A 19,606-nucleotide genomic window follows, 5' to 3' on the forward strand; every position below is an offset into this window, starting at 1 on the left:
CGTATATTAATAGTAATAATAACAATACTAATATTACTAATAACAGTAACAATAACAATAATAATAATAATAATAATAATAGTAATAATAATAATCATATCAATAATAATATTAATAATACTAATTGTTTATAATAATAATAATAATAATATTTGTAATAATAATAATAATAATAATTAAAATAATTGCTATAATAAGAATAATAATTGTTATAATAATAATAATAATTGTTATAATAATTAGAATAATAATACTTGTTATAATAATAATAATAATTGTTATAGTAATAATTATTATTATTATAATAGTAATAATAATTGTTATAATAATAATAATAATTGTTATAGTAATAATTATTATTATTATAATAGTAATAATAATTGTTATAGTAATAATAATAATTGTTATAATAGTAATAATAATAATTGTTATAGTAATAATTATTATTATTATAATAGTAATAATAATTGTTATAATAGTAATAATAATAATTGTTATAATAATAATAATAATTGTTATAGTAATAATTATTATTATTATAATAGTAATAATAATTGTTATAGTAATAATAATAATTGTTATAATAGTAATAATAATAATAGTTATAATAGTAATAATAATAATAGTTATAATAGTAATAATAATAATAGTTATAATAATAATAATAGTTATAATAGTAATAATAATAATAGTTATAATAATAATAATTGTTATAATAGTAATAATAATAATAGTTATAATAATAATAATAATTGTTATAATAATACCTGAACGAACACCTCCTCCCCTCCCCTTTAATTCCAGGCTCTGGCTTTAATGTTTGCTACTTTATTGAGGAAACATTTACTGACTATGACTGTGGCTGTCCCACCTATCTACCTTCAGATGAATGTATTGACTATGACTGTGATATGTAGTTGTCCCACCTATCTACCTTCAGATGAATGTATTGACTATGACTGTGATATGTAGTTGTCCCACCTATCTACCTTCAGATGAATGTATTGACTATGACTGTGATATGTAGTTGTCCCACCTATCTACCTTCAGATGAATGTATTGACTATGACTGTGATATGTAGTTGTCCCACCTAGCTATCTGAAGATGAATGTAGTGACTACGACTGTGATATGTGGTTGTCCCACCTAGCTATCTGGAGATGAATGTCCTAACAGGAAGTGTCTGCTGAAGAGAGAAAGAGAAGTGAATGAGGAGGAGAATAGATGGTAATAATGCCATGTCATCGATCAGCTGGATGTAAACACACACACACACACACACACACACACACACACACACACACACACACACACACACACACACACACACACACACACACACACACACACACACACACACACACAATGCCATCAATCCTTCTCATCACTCAGCTGGGTGGAAACAAATCCACACACCCACACACACACACACACACACACACACACACACACACACACACACACACACACACACACACACACACACACACACACTGCCATCAATCCTACTCATCGCTCAGCTGGGTGGAAACAAATACACAAACACACACACACACACACACACACAATGCCATCAATCCCTCTCATCGCTTAGCAAGGTACACACACACACACACACACAGATACTAGTCATGTTCCTCCTCCTAGTCCCACTCCACTACTAGACATGTTCCTCCTCCTCCTAGTCCCACTCCACTACTAGACATGTTCCTCCTCCTAGTCCCACTCCACTACTAGACATGTTCCTCCTCCTCCTAGTCCCACTCCACTACTAGACATGTTCCTCCTCCTCCTAGTCCCACTCCACTACTAGACATGTTCCTCCTCCTCCTAGTCCCACTCCACTACTAGACATGTTCCTCCTCCTAGTGCCACTCCACTACTAGACATGTTCCTCCTCCTCCTAGTCCCACTCCACTACTAGACATGTTCCTCCTCCTAGTCCCACTCCACTACTAGACATGTTCCTCCTCCTCCTAGTCCCACTCCACTACTAGACATGTTCCTCCTCCTCCTAGTCCCACTCCACTACTAGACATGTTCCTCCTCCTAGTCCCACTCCACTACTAGACATGTTCCTCCTCCTAGTCCCACTCCACTACTAGACATGTTCCTCTTCCTAGTCCCACTCCACTACTAGACATGTTCCTCTTCCTAGTCCCACTCCACTTACCTGTGAGACAGTGCAGCATATCCACGTTGTCAAAGACCCACCCTCCAATATCCAATCATATTATAGGACTGTTCCAGCAATGAGATTTCACACTCTCACTTCAGTATTTAACGTTTGTCCTGTGTTGTGGGGGGTATGGGTTTGAGGGGTCGATAAACGTCTGTCGGTGAAGTAGCTAAGTGTTGAGGTTGCTATAACAGAAAAAAACTTGACAGTTAAGCATACAATAACTTAATTCCCCAAATCCCAAAATATCTGTTTAAGGTTCGGAATAAGATTAAAACTGAAAAAGAAATTCAATTAGTGCCTAATACAAGAATTGATCCCATGATCCTCGGAGCTGAAGTGTGCGGTTTAGTAGAGGGTAAAACGTGCTCACGTTGACCCATGTGGATAGGAATGAAGGCATCTTCCGACGTCCTGGGGACAAAACGTAGAATATTGAAATCTGGCTGGTGTGATCTGGCTGTTTCCAGAGATCTCTGGTCATCTCAGGGACGACTTGTATAGAAGACACATCGAGTTGGTAGCCTGGAAGTCTGTTTTCTCTTTTACATGGATACCAACATCAACTTCAACTCTCCCCCTCGTACCTCCCTCCCTGTTTCTGCCCTCCCTCCCTCCCTCCCCCTCGCTACCTCCCTCCCTGTTTCTTCCCTCCCTCCCTCCCCCTCCTACCTCCCTCCCTGTTTCTGCCCTCCCTCCCTCCCTCCCTCCCTCCCTCCCTCCCTGTTTCTTCCCTCCCTCCCTCCCCCTCCTACCTCCCTCCCTGTTTCTGCCCTCCCTCCCCTCATACCTCCCTTCCTGTTTCTGCCCTCCCTCCCTCCCCCTCCTACCTCCCTTCCTGTTTCTGCCCTCCCTCCCCTCCTACCTCCCTTCCTGTTTCTGCCCTCCCTCCCTCCCCCTCCTACCACCCTCCCTGTTTCAGCCCTCCCTCCCTCCCCCTCCTACCACCCTCCCTGTTTCAGCCCTCCCTCCCTCCCCCTCCTACCACCCTCCCTGTTTCAGCCCTCCCTCCCTCCCCCTCCTACCACCCTCCCTGTTTCAGCCCTCCCTCCCACTCCTACCTGCCTCCCTGTTTCTGCCCTCCCTCCCACTCCTACCTGCCTCCCTGTTTCTGCCCTCCCTCCCACCCTACCTGCCTCCCTGTTTCTGCCCTCCCTCCCCCTCCTACCTCTCTCCCTGTTTCTGCCCTCCCTCCCCTCCTACCTCTCTCCCTGTTTCTGTCCTCCCTCCCCTCATACCTCCCTTCCTGTTTCTGCCCTCCCTCCCTCCCCTCCTACCTCCCTCCCTGTTTCAGCCCTCCCTCCCCTCATACCTCTCTTCCTGTTTCTGCCCTCCCTCCCTCCCCCTCATACCTGCCTCCCTGTTTCTGCCCTCCCTCCCCTCATACCTCCCTTCCTGTTTCTGCCCTCCCTCCCTCCCCCTCCTACCTCCCCTCCCTGTTTCAGCCCTCCCTCCCCCTCCTACCTCTCTCCCTGTTTCTGCCCTCCCTCCCCCTCCTACCTGCCTCCCTGTTTCTGCCCTCCCTCCCTCCCCCTCCTACCTCCCTCCCCCCCTCCCTCCCTCCCTCCCTCCCCTCCCCAACCCTTCCTCGCCCCCCAGTATTCAAGCACAGATAGATAGATAGATAGATAGATAGATAGTCGGTAAGTTGAGGTTACAGAACAGTTCCTTGTGAATGGTGACTTTTTATTCTACTCAGAATCTCTACAGAGAAAAACCAGTGCACTGTACACACAGCTCCTTGTGAAATTCACACAAAAAATATCCTTTTTAAACTCTTTAGAATTATAATTCTCATGTATTTGAATATGAATTTACAAGCGATGTATTACAGGTGTCTAATATTCAAAATAGTTCCTTAGTCTTTTGAGGAATTATTATCGTTAATTTGAAGGGGGAAAAAAAAGCATCTATTCTTACAGCAAACAATGAAGAAAGAGAATGTCATATCTTTGGAGGGGTTGCAGACTCAGAGAAAGGGTTAGTTTACACAGGTCAACTTCCTGGTTACGCAGGTCAACTTCCTGGTTACACATGTCAACTTCCTGGTTACAGGTGAAGAAGGGTAAAGGAAGAAAAGCAGAGCTGGTGATATCGTCACCCTGTCATTAAGGGGAGGAGCAAGGAAGTCCACCTTACCTGGCAAAGCCCTGACCCCTGACCCCATTAGCCCGCCGAGCGGAGTGGAGATAGTGACCCGTCAGCCAATAGGGTTGCAGGTCAGTCCTGGGAGGGGGGGGGGAAGGGGTCAAAGCTTTGCCTTCTCCCCAAAACAGCATCATCATATTATTATTATTATTATTGAACAAGGTTCATGTTCTGTCATATGTATGTTATACACCTCTTCATCACTCCCACCATCATCATCATCATCATCATCATCGTTACAAAAGCATCAGTGGTCATAACATTAACAAAAGGAAAACAGTAGAAGTGTTTACATCAGGGTTGCATGCTGTTACCTCATTATTTATCATCATTTAAATGTCATTAAAATACATTTTTACCATTAAAAGAGCAGGAGAGGGTTTTTTCATCACAACAAGGATGTGAAAGACAAAAGACAGCATCAAGTTTTTTTTACGTTTTTTTTTTTAGAAGTAAAAGTTTCTTTGAAAAAAAAATTTATAATTATAATTTCAGATAAAACGAGAAGACCACCCCCAAAATAAACAAATAAATAATAAATAAATAAGAATACATGTTTTTTTTTTTCTTATAAGTTCATTAAAATGCTATTAAAGTGTTTTGGAGAGAGCTTGATATTTTTACATGTGCATAATGCCAACCTGTCAGCCCCATTCAAGCAGCATAGAGGAAGATAGCCATTAACGTGTTTTAATGATACATATGATTAACAATAATAATATGTAGAGTAGGATAAGAAGAACAGATGACTGAGGAGGAGGAGGAGGAGGAGTAGGGGGAGGGGGCTGGTCAAAGGCGTGTAAGCTGAAGGGACTGTCCCCATGGGGGAGAGAGAGAGAGAGACAGACAGATGAGGAGGGGAGACTATACCGCAGCCTGCCAGTCTGCCGTCTGGAGCCATTACAGTGATATGACAATGTTGTGTGTGATCTGCAGAGAGAGGGAGACGAGAGAGAGAGGGAGAGGGAGAGGGAGAGGGAGAGGGAGAGAGAGAGAGAGAGAGAGAGAGAGAGAGAGAGAGAGAGAGAGAGAGAGAGAGAGAGAGAGAGAGAGAGAGAGAGAGAGAGAGAGAGAGAGAGAGAGAGAGAGAGAGAGAGAGAGAGAGAGAGAGAGAGAGAGAGAGAGAGAGAGAGAGAGAGAGAGAGAGAGAGAGAGAGAGAGAGAGAGAGAGAGAGAGAGAGAGAGAGAGAGAGAGAGAGAGAGAGAGAGAGAGAGAGAGAGAGAGAGAGAGAGAGAGAGAGAGACATGAGGAGGGGAGGCTATACTGCAGTGTTCTGACAATCACCAGAGAAAGATCTACTATTCCACGAGTTCCATGAAAGTTGTTAGAAACACTTCATCGCCATCATCGGTATTAGTGATGTGTACGGTTTAGAGAAGTGTACTCTGCCTCGCCTTGACATGTAGTGGAGAGACCTTCACTATACTCCTCCCTCTCATCCCCCTCTTCCTCTCTCTCGTTCCCCCTCTTCCTCTCTCTCGTCCCCCACTTCCTCCCTCTCGTTCCCCTCCTCTTCCTCCCTCTCGTTCCCCTCCTCTTCCTCCTCTCGTTCCCCTCCTCTTCCTCCCTCTCGTCCCCTCCTCTTCCTCTCTCTCGTTCCCCCTTTTCCTCTCTCTTGTCCCCTCCTCTTCCTCTCTCTCGTCCCCCCTCTTCCTCCCTCTCGTCCCCTCCTCTTCCTCCCTCTCATTCCCCTCCTCTTCCTCCCTCTCGTTCCCCTCCTCTTCCTCCCTCTCGTTCCCCTCCTCTTCCTCCCTCTCGTTCCCCTCCTCTTCCTCCCTCTCGTTCCCCTCCTCCTCTTCCTCTCTCTCCTTGTAACAGTTGGCAGAGAATTGCTCTGGAAGAACTTGGACTAGTAAACATGTGAAGAAGAAGGAGAAGCCACCAGCTGAATGGGTGGTCAAGCTATGAGAAATAGCAGCAGCATCTCTAATCTCTGGGGGGGGGTAGTGTAGTGATTTAGCAGGTGTGTTGTCGTGTCGCGTCGCTACACGTTGAAACAAACAAAACCATCCTGAGGTATTTTTGATTTGATACAATTAATCAACCAATCAAAAGTCACATGAGTTGCTGAGAGGGTTTGATCCAGTTTGTACAGCTACATACGTGTGTGTGTGTGTGTGTGTGTGTGTGTGTGTGTGTGTGTGTGTGTGTGTGTGTGTGTGTGTGTGTGTGTGTGTGTGTGTGCGCATTGCGTTAAGCGGCGGTGGTTCAGGTTGAAACAGGAAAACACAAAAATAGTGGTAAAAGAATTCAAGCTTACCCGAGGTTTATCATGCTCTTACCAGACAGACAGATGACTGATGAAGACAATACAGTGACAGATCCTCTCCCCACACACACACACACACACACACACACACACACACACACACACACACACACACACACACACACACACACACACACACACACCCCCGAGGTTTCTCCAGCAGTCTTCAGTCCCCGGGGGTGGGGTGGGGAGACAGACGGACAGACTAAGAGGACTGACCACCTGACACAAAAGTTCGAATTACCCCCCCCGAAAAAAGTTGTCGTTGTACTCTCATAGCGTACAACGTGTTGTCATGGAGATTCGGAAGTACCCTGTTTCCAAGGGAGAAAAGACAAACCAAAAAAACACGCCAGCTCTGTCCAGTGGCGAGCAAGAGAGAGCGTTCGGGCCGCCGTTCGGGTTTGGTCTCTCGCTCTCTGGCGACCCCCCCCTCCTCTGTTTTTTTGTTTTGAGGGGAGAAGTAGCAGAATCCAAAACTGTTACTAAAACTCAGGTCAGTTTTCAGATTGCAGGGTTAAACCCAGCTGATAGTCGGCGAGAGCAACGGACCCTTTTTATTTTAGTAAACAAAGTGGTGCCAGACACACCCTGAAAATAACACATGTTCAATAACTGACTAGTCCCAGGTGAGTGAATATTAAAACATTATAATGCTTCTTTCTAAAGATGGAGGGAGGGTAAAAAAAATTAAAAAATAAACGGAAATAAGGGTTGTTTTTACGTTGCCAGATAAAATGATCATTAACATTCTAAAATTAGTTTTAAGAGAATAAATAAAAAGCAAGGTTGCTATATTTTCTATGTGCAGTCACTAATAAAATACCCAGAATCCCTCACCGGCAGGTTTTCTGTTCACCTGTAAACACAAGTTTATAAACTACAACTCCCAAAGTGTATAAACTACAAATCCCATAAGCCCATTTCTGACCTAGCGTACCCATACCCTCTGCAGCGCTTCCTAGCGCAACACCCTCTAAAACCAAACCTACACAGTAGCCGTATGAGTCTAGCCAGCGACACCCAGCCCTCACTAAGCTAGCTCTACCCAGCCCTCACTAAGCTAGCTGTACCCAGCCCTCACTAAGCTAGCTCTACCCAGCCCTCACTAAGCTAGCTGTACCCAGCCCTCACTAAGCTAGCTCTACCCAGCTCTCACTAAGCTAGCTGTACCCAGCCCTCACTAAGCTAGCTCTACCCAGCCATTACTAAGCTAGCTCTACCCAGCCCTCACTAGGCTAGCTGTACCCAGCCATCACTAAGCTAGATCTACCCAGCCCTCACTAAGCTAGCTGTACCCAGCCCTCACTAAGCTAGCTGTACCCAGCCCTCACTAAGCTAGCTGTACCCAGCCCTCACTAAGCTAGCTGTACCCAGCCCTCACTAAGCTAGCTGTACCCAGCCCTCACTAAGCTAGCTGTACCCAGCCCTCACTAAGCTAGCTCTACCCAGCCCCTCACTAAGCTAGCTGTACCCAGCCCTCACTAAGCTAGCTCTATCCAGCCCTCACTAAGCTAGCTGTACCCAGCCCTCACTAAGCTAGCTGTACCCAGCCCTCACTAAGCTAGCTGTACCCAGCCCTCACTAAGCTAGCTCTACCCAGCCCTCACTAAGCTAGCTGTACCCAGCCCTCACTAAGCTAGCTCTACCCAGCCCCTCACTAAGCTAGCTCTACCCAGCCCCTCACTAAGCTAGCTCTACCCAGCCATCACTAAGCTAGCTCTACCCAGCCATCACTAAGCTAGCTGTACCCAGCCCTCACTAAGCTAGCTCTACCCAGCCATCACTAAGCTAGCTGTACCCAGCCCTCACTAAGCTAGCTGTACCCAGCCCTCACTAAGCTAGCTCTACACAGCCATCACTAAGCTAGCTGTACCCAGCCCTCACTAAGCTAGCTCTACCCAGCCATCACTAGACCTGTCAAACCAGGATCGACTTCTGCCTGCTCTCTGTTGTAAGCACTCTCTACCTTGTCTCTCATCTTCCCTCTCTCTATCTTCTCTCCTCCTCTCCCACTCTCTTGTCTCTCTTCTTCCCTCTCTCTCTCTTCTCTCCTCCTCTCCCACTCTCTTGTCTCTCTTCTTCCCTCTCTCTCGCTAGTCTCTCCTCCTCTCTCTCTCTCTTCTCTCATCTCTTCTCTCTCTTTTGTCTCTCCTCTTGTCTCTCCTCTCTCTCTAGTCTCTCCTCTCTCTCTCTCTCTCTCTCTCTCTCTCTCTCTCATCTCTTCTCTCTCTTTTGTCTCTCCTCTTGTCTCTCCCCCTGTCTCTCTTGTCTCTCCTCCTCTCTCTCTCTCCTCATCTCTCACTCTTGTCTCTCTCTCTCCTCCTCTCTCTCTCCTCCTCTCTCTCTCGTCTCTCAATCTCTTGTCTCTCCATCTCTTGTCTCTCCTCCTCTCGCTCTCTCTCCTCTTCCTCTCTCCCTGCCAGATATGCTGGTGGCCATATTTGTCATGATAAAAGGCGTAGTGGCCACATCAAACACCAACCATCTGTCAGGCTCTCTGTCTCCCCCTGTCCTCCCCCTCCTCTCCTCGCCTCTCTGTCAAGCTGTCTGTCTCCCCCTGTCCTCCCCCTCCTCTCCTCGCCTCTCTGTCAAGCTGTCTGTCTCCCCCTGTCCTCCCCCTCCTCTCCTCGCCTCTCTGTCAAGCTGTCTGTCTCCCCTGTCCTCCCCCTCCTCTCCTCGCCTCTCTGTCAAGCTGTCTGTCTCCCCTGTCCTCCCCCTCCTCTCCTCTCCTCTCTGTCAAGCTGTCTGTCTGCCCCTGTCCTCCCCCTCCTCTCCTCTCCTCTCTGTCAAGCTGTCTGTCTCCCCCTGTCCTCCCCCCTTCCCCTCGTCTCCTCTCCTCTCCTCCCCCTCCTCTCCTCTCCTCTCCTTCTCTCCTTCTCTCTGTTAGGCTGTCTGTCTCCCCGAGGCCACTGTCCTCCCCCTCTTCTTCTCTCCCCCTGGGTTGGGCTACACTGTCTCCCTCCCTCCCTCCCCCTGTCTGTCTGTCTGTCTGTCTGTCTGTCTGTCTGTCTGTCTGTCTGTCTGTCTGTCTGTCTGTCTGTCTGTCCTTCCGTTTAGCAAGACAGACTAACAGGGGGAACAGAGGGGAAGAGAGGGGAAGAGGGGGGAGGAGAGAGGAGGAGAAGCCAATTCCAGATCCACACTCCAAGCCCCCCTCCTCCCTTCCAACTGGACACATCCTCTCTCTCTCCTGATTTCTCCTCCTCTCTATCTCTCTCTCTCCTGATTCCTCCTCCTCTCTGTCTCTCTCTCCTGATTTCTCCCCCTCTCTATCTCTCTCTCTCCTGATTTCTCCCCCTCTCTATCTCTCTCTCTCCTGATTCCTCCTCCTCTCTATCTCTCTCTCCTGATTTCTCCCCCCTCTCTATCTCTCTCTCCTGATTTCTCCCCCTCTCTATCTCTCTCTCCTGATTCCTTCTCCTCTCTATCTCTCTCTCCTGATTTCTCCCCCTCTCTATCTCTCTCCTGATTCCTCCTCCTCTATCTCTCTCTCCTGATTCCTTCTCCTCCTCTCTGTCTCTCTCTCCTGATTCCTCCTCCTCTCTATCTCTCTCTCCCCTGATTCCTCCTCTCTGTCTCTCTCTCCTGATTCCTCCTCCTCTCTATCTCTCTCTCCTGATTCCTTCTCCTCCTCTCTGTCTCTCTCTCCTGATTCCTCCTCCTCTCTATCTCTCTCTCCTGATTCCTTCTCCTCTATCTCTCTCTCCTGATTCCTCCTCCTCTCTATCTCTCTCTCCTGATTCCTTCTCCTCTCTATCTCTCTCTCTCCTGATTCCTCCTCCTCTATCTCTCTCTCCTGATTCCTCCTCCTCTCTATCTCTCTCTCTCCTGATTCCTTCTCCTCTCTATCTCTCTCTCCTGATTCCTCCTCCTCTCTATCTCTCTCTCCTGATTCCTCCTCCTCTATCTCTCTCTCCTGATTCCTTCTCCTCTCTATCTCTCTCTCCTGATTCCTCCTCCTCTCTATCTCTCTCTCCTGATTCCTTCTCCTCTCTATCTCTCTCTCTCCTGATTCCTCCTCCTCTATCTCTCTCTCCTGATTTCTCCTCTCTGTCTCTCTCTCCTGATTCCTTCTCCTCTCATCAACCCCGCGGGAAGCCCTGTGGCGTGTGGCGGGCCAAACCTCTCGCTAGAACTCCCCTGGAAGGAACAGAGAGATCAGTAGAGAGAGAGAGAGAGAGAGAGAGCTACATTTCCCCTGGAAGGAACAGAGAGATCAGTAGAGAGAGAGAGAGAGAGAGAGAGAGAGAGAGCTACATTTCCCCTGGAAGGAACAGAGAGATCAGTAGAGAGAGAGAGAGAGCTACAACTCCCCTGGAAGGAACAGAGAGATCAGTAGAGAGAGAGAGAGAGCTACAACTCCCCTGGAAGGAACAGAGAGATCAGTAGAGAGAGAGAGAGAGCTACAACTCCCCTGGAAGGAACAGAGAGATCAGTAGAGAGAGAGAGAGAGCTACAACTCCCCTGGAAGGAACAGAGAGATCAGTAGAGAGAGAGAGAGAGCTACAACTCCCCTGGAAGGAACAGAGAGATCAGTAGAGAGAGAGAGAGCTACAACTCCCCTGGAAGGAACAGAGAGATCAGTAGAGAGAGAGAGAGAGCTACAACTCCCCTGGAAGGAACAGAGAGATCAGTAGAGAGAGAGAGAGCTACATTTCCCCTGGAAGGAACAGAGAGAGCAGTAGAGAGAGAGAGAGAGCTACAACTCCCCTGGTACTTATATCTGGCTTAACATGTAGTAGTTCTAGTAGTAGAAGAAGAATAAGTGTGTCTATGGCATCCTAAGTGGATAGTAGATAGTTTGAAACTATAATACAACAAAGCAGAGAGACTTCATAATAACCCTACTACTAATAATTATAATCATAGTTAATTAAACATCTGACTCCAGACTGGGTATCTTCTTATAAACCCGTCTGTTACTGAACTGGGCCGAGTTTAGTACCCCCCGCGGGACGGCTGAGTACGCACTCGTCTTATTGGCTACATAAGGCATCACATGCTCTGTAATGTACATGTCATTGGCTGGTATCCGGCCTCCGTCCCGGGAGCAGTAGGAAGCGGTGGATTTGACGGAGGATCTCAGATTGTTCTCGTTGCGTTGCGATGAAGACGTTTTGAACCCTCCTCCTCCCAGCTGTTTGTAAATGTCGGAGGAGCTGCGTCCGTGGACGAGGCGCGTGTCGTCCCTCAGCGAAGACGCCATGAAGGGGTTGTCAGAGCCGTGGTCGGGGTACAGCGACTTGCTCCGTTTGTTTTCCTCCAGGTTGAACAGCATCGATCTGGAGCCGAACAGCTTGTCAGCCTGGCGGACGCTGAACAGGTTGGCGTAAGGAGAATCATCCAGGAAGCAGCGGTCTTTCTCTTTGAGGCTGACAGAGCGAGCGGGACGTCCCAGGTCCACTTCTTTAGGTTTTTCCAGCATGATGTTGTCGAATGAGTGCTGGCGGGACATACGCAGACGGTTTCTCTTCTGGACGTGAGGACCGTCCGTCTGAGGCCAGTAGTGACCGAACATCTCGTCCTGGTGTTGGATGCCCTGGTTGGTCAACAGGGCATCCTGGAGCAGCTGGTCTTCGCTGATGTCGTAGAGGTTAGCGGTGTGGAGGCACGCTTCGCAGCGGTTGTAGGGCGAACGGACGGCGGCTGCGGCGACGGCGGCAGCAGAAGAAGCAGTGTTTGTGGGCGTGTAGTGACCCTGGGTGTAGCCGCTACTGGCAGGGAACTTGGACAGACAGGAGCGGCAGTGGGTCTGTTTGGAACGGTCGTTGGTCTCGTGGGGCGACAGCGATAGGGACTTATCCTTCACGCTGTAGTGTTTGGAGTAGGTCGAATCCGGGAGCAGGTCGACGTCGGTGTGATGCAACGGGGACGAGTTGAGGTGTATGATTGGTTGATCCTGACACTTCCTGTAGTTGTCGTTGTGGTCGGAGTACATCTCCGGGTAGTCCAGGTCATCGGCGGCCAGGCCTCGACTCTCGCGGTAGTGTAAAGAATCAGAGTTGAGATTGAGTTCTCTATCTGAGTCTATGGTGTAGATCTGTCCCTGTGGTCCCACTCCACCACCACCACCCCCTCCGCTGCCCTGTTTAGTCTTTAAATAGGACAGCTCTACTTCGCTGCAGTCCCTAGGGTATTTCGACGGCAACTGTCTTTTTTTTAATCCGTCCTTGTTTTTCAGGTGCTTGTTGTTTTCTGGGTCCTGGTACGAACCGCCGCCTCCTCCTCGGCTGGAGCAGTCAGAGATGTCCGAGTGAGCTGCTTCCTCCGGAAGGTACCGTTGGGTCTTCATGGATACGCGAGGGTCGGGGGAGAGCATGTCGGGACCCGGTACACCTGGAACTTGCCGCATTGTGTCCACAGACTTCTTCCACAGGCCTCTGGGTTTGGCGTTGGTCTGAGCGGGCGTCCGCTCACCGCCACTTCCACGGAGTTTGGGTTCGACTCGTTGAGGGTCAGAGGGTGCTGTCCGCCTTGGAAGATATAGTTATTGAGGTGGTCTTTGTGTCGGTTGGCCAGGTACGCCTGGAGGTCGCCCGTATCGCCGTAGATCACCTCTTTAGGGGCGTAGCTTCGATTGTCGGCGTAGATGAAGTTACCTTAAAAAATAAAGAAGAAACATCCTCAATGATCTGTAGGCCGTCATTGTAAATAAATAAAAAATAACTGACTTGCCTAGTTAAATAAAGGTTAAATAAATAAAAAATATATATTGTTTTTAATGATTTTAAATGCATTGTATCCACGATTTATGGTTGTAATGTGTTTGTAACATAAGAAGAACCATCCTCAATGATTTGAAATGCATTGTATCCACTGTTTACGGTTGTAATGTGTTTGAATCAAAAACAAATTGAAAGAAAAAACCTTTCTCCGCCATCATGTCCATGATCATGGGCCCCGCCGAGTGCATGAATTCAGCCGCCCGTTTGGGGGAATTGATCCTGGAAGCAGACAGGTTAGTCATGTTGGTCATCTGTTTGGCTGACTTGATGAGCTTCAACATGTTGGCCTGAGGGCTAAAATCCAGCTCTGACTTCTTCTTCATGTCGATGTGGACGCCGTGGATACAACTCCAAATCCCCTACAGAGAGAGAGAGGAGACAGAGGGGGAGGGGGAGGGAGATGGAGGAGACAAAGAGAGAGAGAGAGAGAGACAGAGAGAAGAGAGAGAGAGAGAGAGAGAGAGAGACAGATTATCCTCTATGGATCATCATTTGAAGTATGACTGTTGTCTAAAAGTGTGTGTCTCCTGGTAACTATCCCCCTGTATTCTCCGTCCCAGTAAAGGATTATTCACCCGGAGGATCACATGAGTATCGACTGACTCGGCATCCGGGACACCATCTTTTTTCATTTCTCATGAACATTTAACATAATTACTTAGATAGTATTCCAAACCGTATTGTGATTTATATTACTACCCAGAAAGGTACAGCGGAGAGGGAGACAGATTGTGTCTGTCCCTCACCCCAGCCCCTTACCTCCACACACCATGTCTCCCAGGACAATGCTATCTCTCTCTGTCTGTCCCTCTCCCCAGCCCCTTACCTCCACACACCATGTCTCCCAGGACAATGCTATCTCTCTCTGTCTGTCCCTCTCCCCAGCCCCTTACCTCCACACACCATGTCTCCCAGGACAATGCTATCTCTCTCTGTCGGTCCCTCTCCCCACCCCTTACTTCACACACCATGTCTCCCGGGACAATGCTATCTCTCTCTGTCTGTCCCTCTCCCCAGCCCCTACCTCCCTAATACCCCAACCATACGCCCTAACCCCTACGCCCTAACCCCTACGCCCTAACCCCTACGCCCTAACCCCTACCCCCTACACCTTAACTCCTACAGCCTACCCCCTACCCCTAACCCCTACCCCTAACCCCTACCACCCAGTCTACCCTCTAACCCCTACCCCTACCCCCTACCCCCAACCCTAACCCCTACCCCTAACCCCTACCCCTAACCCCTACCCCCTAACCCCTAACCCTACCCCTAACCCTAACCCTAACCCTAACCCCTACCCCCTAACCCCTACCCCCCTACCCCTAACCCCTAACCCCTAACCCCTAACCCCCAGTCTTACCCTACTGATGGAGAACAGTAGTCCCGGTGTTCCAGTACAGACTCCAGTGAAACAGTATCTCAACCTCCAGTAGAAGAGATGCTCTGATATGAAGGTGATGAGAGACAGTCCCATTGCGGTAGCCAGCATGTAAAACACTCCAGCCATGTTGTCTATATCCAGCTGACTGGACATCACCTCGTTCTTCTCATGGTGACAGATCCCCGTTAGCCACTGAGCTTCCAGCTCCTCCATCTCACCTGGAGGGAGGGTGGGAGAGTGGAGAAAGCGAGAGAGAGAGAGAGAGAGAGAGAGGACAGAAAGAGAGAGATTGACGGAGGGAGAGAGAGAAGTCAGAGAGCAGCAAAAAAAGGGAGGGAGAGAGAGAAAGAGAGAGAGAGAGAGGGAGAGAGAGAGAGAGAGGAGAGAGGACAGAAAGAGTGGGAGGGAGGGAGGGAGGGAGGGAGAGAGAAGTCAGAGAGCAGCAAAAAAGGGAGGGAGAGAAATAAAAATATCATTCACTTTATTGTCTCGTTCTCCTCCTCTTCCTCCTCCTCCTCCTCCTCCTCTTCCTCCTCCTCCTCTCTGACATTTAAGGTCCCATTAATCTAATGGCATTACTGTCATTCAGCTTGAGTACGCCGTGTGTGTGTGTGTGTGTGTGTGTGTGTGTGTGTGTGTGTGTGTGTGTGTGTGTGTGTTTACCATACCTCCTGGCGTTGTAGAAACACATGACATCACTAACCATATTATACACACAGGGAGGAGAATGTCAGGCAATGTCCCAAATGTTCCCTATATAGTGCACTACTTTAAACTACGGCCCTCCTCCTCCTCCTCTATCTCCTCCTCCTCCTCTATCTCCCCCTCCCCCTCTATCTCCCCCTCTATCTCCCCCTCCTCTCCTCCCCCTCTATCTCCCCCTCTATCTCCCCCTCCTCCTCCTCCTAACATACATAATGTATATAGTACATAATGTTCAGTAGATAAACCACAGTGTGTAATGTGATGGTGACTTGTTTTGAGTGAAGCAGCTGGGAGTCACATACAGGCTGGATCAGAGACGACCACAGAGAAGAATACATTACAATTTATACATTATAATGGCTTACACACACACACACACACACACACACACACACACACACACACACACACACACACACACACACACACACACACACACACACACACACACACACACACACACACACACATTTTGACTCCACATCAAAGGTTTCTATATATTCCCTTTGTGATGCAGACCACGGGGTACGGTGTGTGTGTGTGTGTGTGTGTGTGTGTGTGTGTGTGTGTGTGTCCATGCTGGTGTGTGTGTGTGAGAGAGAGAAAGACAGACACAGACAGAAACAGACATAGAGAAAGAGACTGTGTGTGTGTGTGTGTGTGTGTGTGTGTGTGTGTGTGTGTGTGTGTGTGTGTGTGTGTGTGTGTGTGTGTGTGTGTGTGGTGTGTGAGAGAGAGACAAATTTGACTCCAACAGCAACCTTGGGAAAATCCTCATTAACAACAGACTCGTACATTTCCTCAGTGAAAACAATGTACTGAGCAAATGTCATATTGTCTTTTTACCAAATTATCGTACGACAGAACAAGTATTCACCCTGCGCACCCTAACTGACAAACAAACAAACCAAAACAAAGGCAAAGTCTTCTCATGCATTGTTGATTTCAAAAAAGCTTTTGACTCAGTTTAGCCTGAGGGTCTGGTTTACATATTGATGGAAAGTGGTGTTGTGGGAAAAACATACGACATTATAAAGTCCATGTACAGTGGCTATTTTGTTGCCATACAACCTGGAATACACAAACAACAAGTGTGCGGTTAAAATAGGCAAAATAATCACACACACATTTCTTCCCAGAGGCCCATGGGGTGAGACAGGGGATGCACCTTAAGCCCCACCCTCTTCAACATATATATCAATGAATTGGCGAGGCCACTAGAACAGTCTGCAGTGAGAAGCCACCACCTACAGAGAGATGAACCTGGAGAAGAGTCCCCCTAAGCAAGCTGGTCCTGGGGCTCTGTTCACAAACACACCCCACAGAGCCCCAGGACAGCAACACAATTAGACCCAACCATATCATTAGAAAACAAAAAGATAATTACTTGACAGTACTTACCCAAACTTAAGGAAAGCTTTGACTATGCACAGACTCAGTGAGCGTAGCCTTGCTATTGAGAAAGGCCGTCGTAGGCAGACCTGGCTCTCAAGAGAAGACAGGCTATGTGCAACACTGCCCACAAAATGAGGTGGAAACTGAGCCATTGTTACAACACTGTATATAGACATATTATGACATTAGTAATGTCTTTATTGTATTGGAACTTCTATGAGTGTAATGTTTACTGTTCATTTTTATTGTTTATTTACCTTTTGTATATTTTCTACTCCACTTGCTTTGGCAACGTTAACATATGTTTGTGTGTGTGTGTGTGTGTGTGTGTGTGTGTGTGTGTGTGTGTGTGTGTGTGTGTGTGTGTGTGTGTGTGTGTGTGTGTGTGTGTGTGTGTGTGTGTGTGTGTGTGTGTGTCTCACCATCTCCTATAATAGCCAGTATAGCCAGGTCCACCTGGCGTTTCCAGTAGGACCCTTTATGCAGAGCGATGCCATAGCCGGTGGTGGCAAAGATGTACCCGCTGCCGATGGTGACCAGCTTACAGCCCTCATCACGACCCGCTGCATAGTTCAACACAGCGGCATCATAGATGAAGGCATCCAGTTTACTGAGAAGGAGAGAGAGAAACAGAGAGAGAGAGAGAGAGAAACAGAGAGAGAGAGACAGAGAGAGAGAGAGAGAGAGAAACAGAGAGAGAGACAGAGAGACAGAGAGAGAAACAGAGAGAGACACAGAGAGAATGACACAGAGAGACACAGAGAGACAGAGAGAGAGAAACAGAGAGACAGAAAGACAGAGAGAGACAGAGAGAGACAGAGAGAGACAGAGAGTCAGATAGACAGAGAAACAGAGTATTGTAAATATCCAAAAATAAGCTTTGGCAATATGTACATTGTTATGTCAGGTCAATAAAGCGAATTGAATTTAATTGAATTGAGAAACAGAGAGAGAGACAGAGAGAGAGAGAGACAGAGAGAGAGAGAGAGAGAGAGAGAGAGAGAGAGAGAGAGAGAGACAGATACAGAGAGACAGATAGAGACAGAGAGAGACAGATAGACAGGAACTATTTTATTTGTCAAACCCTTCTGGAGGACCAAAACACTGAGGCACCTCCTGTACAGCTAGATAAAGTTCACACACACACACACACACTGACACAGACATAAACATACACACACTTCCTCTAATAGCAAGCCACTGTCTGGCATTCATTGAATGTCAACTGGTCCACAGTCCATCGTTTAGCTCTGTAATACGGTTAACTAAGGGCTGGCTGGGCGTGTGTGTGTGTGTGTGTGTGTGTGTGTGTGTGTGTGTGTGTGTGTGTGTGTGTGTGTGTGTGTGTGTGTGTGTGTGTGTGTGTGTGTGTGTGTGTGTGTGTGTGTGTGCGTGCTTGCGTGCGTGTGTGTGTGTGTGTATAAATCCCTCTATCTTAGATATCAGAGCAGAGAAACTCTGTTTCTCAATCCTCTCTCTGTCTCTCCTCCCTCTCTGTCTCTCCTCCCTCTCTCTGTCTCTCCTCCCTCTCCTCCCTCTCCTCCCTCTCCTCCCTCTCTCTGTCTCTCCTCCCTCTATCTGTCTCTCCTCCATCGAACCAGGGTCTGTAGTGACGCCTCTAGCACTGAGATGCAGTGCCTTAGACCGCTGTGATACAGCCTGGAATCGAACCAGGGTCTGTAGTGACACCTCTAGCACTGAGATGCAGTGCCTTAGACCGCTGTGATACAGCCTGGATTCGAACCAGGGTCTGTAGTGACACCTCTAGCACTGAGATGCAGTGCCTTAGACCGCTGTGATACAGCCTGGAATCGAACCAGGGTCTGTAGTGACACCTCTAGCACTGAGATGCAGTGCCTTAGACCGCTGTGATACAGCCTGGATTCGAACCAGGGTCTGTAGTGACACCTCTAGCACTGAGATGCAGTGCCTTAGCCGCTGTGATACAGCCTGGATTCGAACCAGGGTCTGTTGTGACACCTCTAGCACTGAGATGCAGTGCCTTAGACCGCTGTGATACAGCCTGGATTCGAACCAGGGTCTGTAGTGACACCTCTAGCACTGAGATGCAGTGCCTTAGACTGCTGTGATACAGCCTGGATTCGAACCAGGGTCTGTTGTGACACCTCTAGCACTGAGATGCAGTGCCTTAGACCGCTGTGACACTCGGGAGTCCAAAACTTCTCTCTCCTTTCTCCGTCTTTCCTCTCTTCCTTCCCTCTCTGTCTCTCCTTCATCTCTTCAAGGGGTTTTCTCTCCTGGGTAAAATGCTCTGATTGGATTATATTCCCCAGTAATTAACCAATCCAAATAGTATATTCCCTAGCCATTAACCAATCAAATAGTTTTATTCCCTAGCTATTAATCAATCAAAATATTCTATTCCCTAGCTATTAATCAATCAAAATATTCTATTCCCTAGCTATTAATCAATCAAAATATTCTATTCCCTAGCTATTAATCAATCAAAATATTCTATTCCCTAGCTATTAATCAATCAAAATATTCTATTCACCAGCTATTAACCAATCAAAATATTATATTCGCCAGTCATTAACCAATCAAAAACAACCTCTCCCCATGTCACCACTCATCGCCAGCTTTCCCTCCTCTCTTCCTGTCCCCTCTTTCCCTCCTCTCTTCCTGTCCCCTCTTTCCCTCCTCCCTCCTCCCCTCCTCCTCCTCTCCTCCCCTCCTCCCCTCCTCCTCCTCTCCTCCCCTCCTCCCCTCCTCCCCTGCTCCCCTCCTCCCCACCTCCCCTCCTCTCCTCTCCTCCCCTGCTCCCCTCCTCCCCACCTCT

At 47.8% G+C, this 19,606-nt stretch overlaps 1 pseudogene; it reads right to left on the reverse strand.

Annotated features, from left to right (window-relative positions):
* Window positions 1-11,173: 11,173 nt before the first annotated feature.
* Window positions 11,174-19,606, reverse strand: part of LOC106595263 (glutamate receptor ionotropic, NMDA 2A-like) — a 257,219-nt pseudogene continuing 248,786 nt past the window's right edge.

The sequence above is a fragment of the Salmo salar genome, chromosome ssa03, assembly GCF_905237065.1.
Source record: "Salmo salar chromosome ssa03, Ssal_v3.1, whole genome shotgun sequence".
In the NCBI taxonomy this organism is placed as follows: Eukaryota; Metazoa; Chordata; class Actinopteri; order Salmoniformes; family Salmonidae; genus Salmo; species Salmo salar.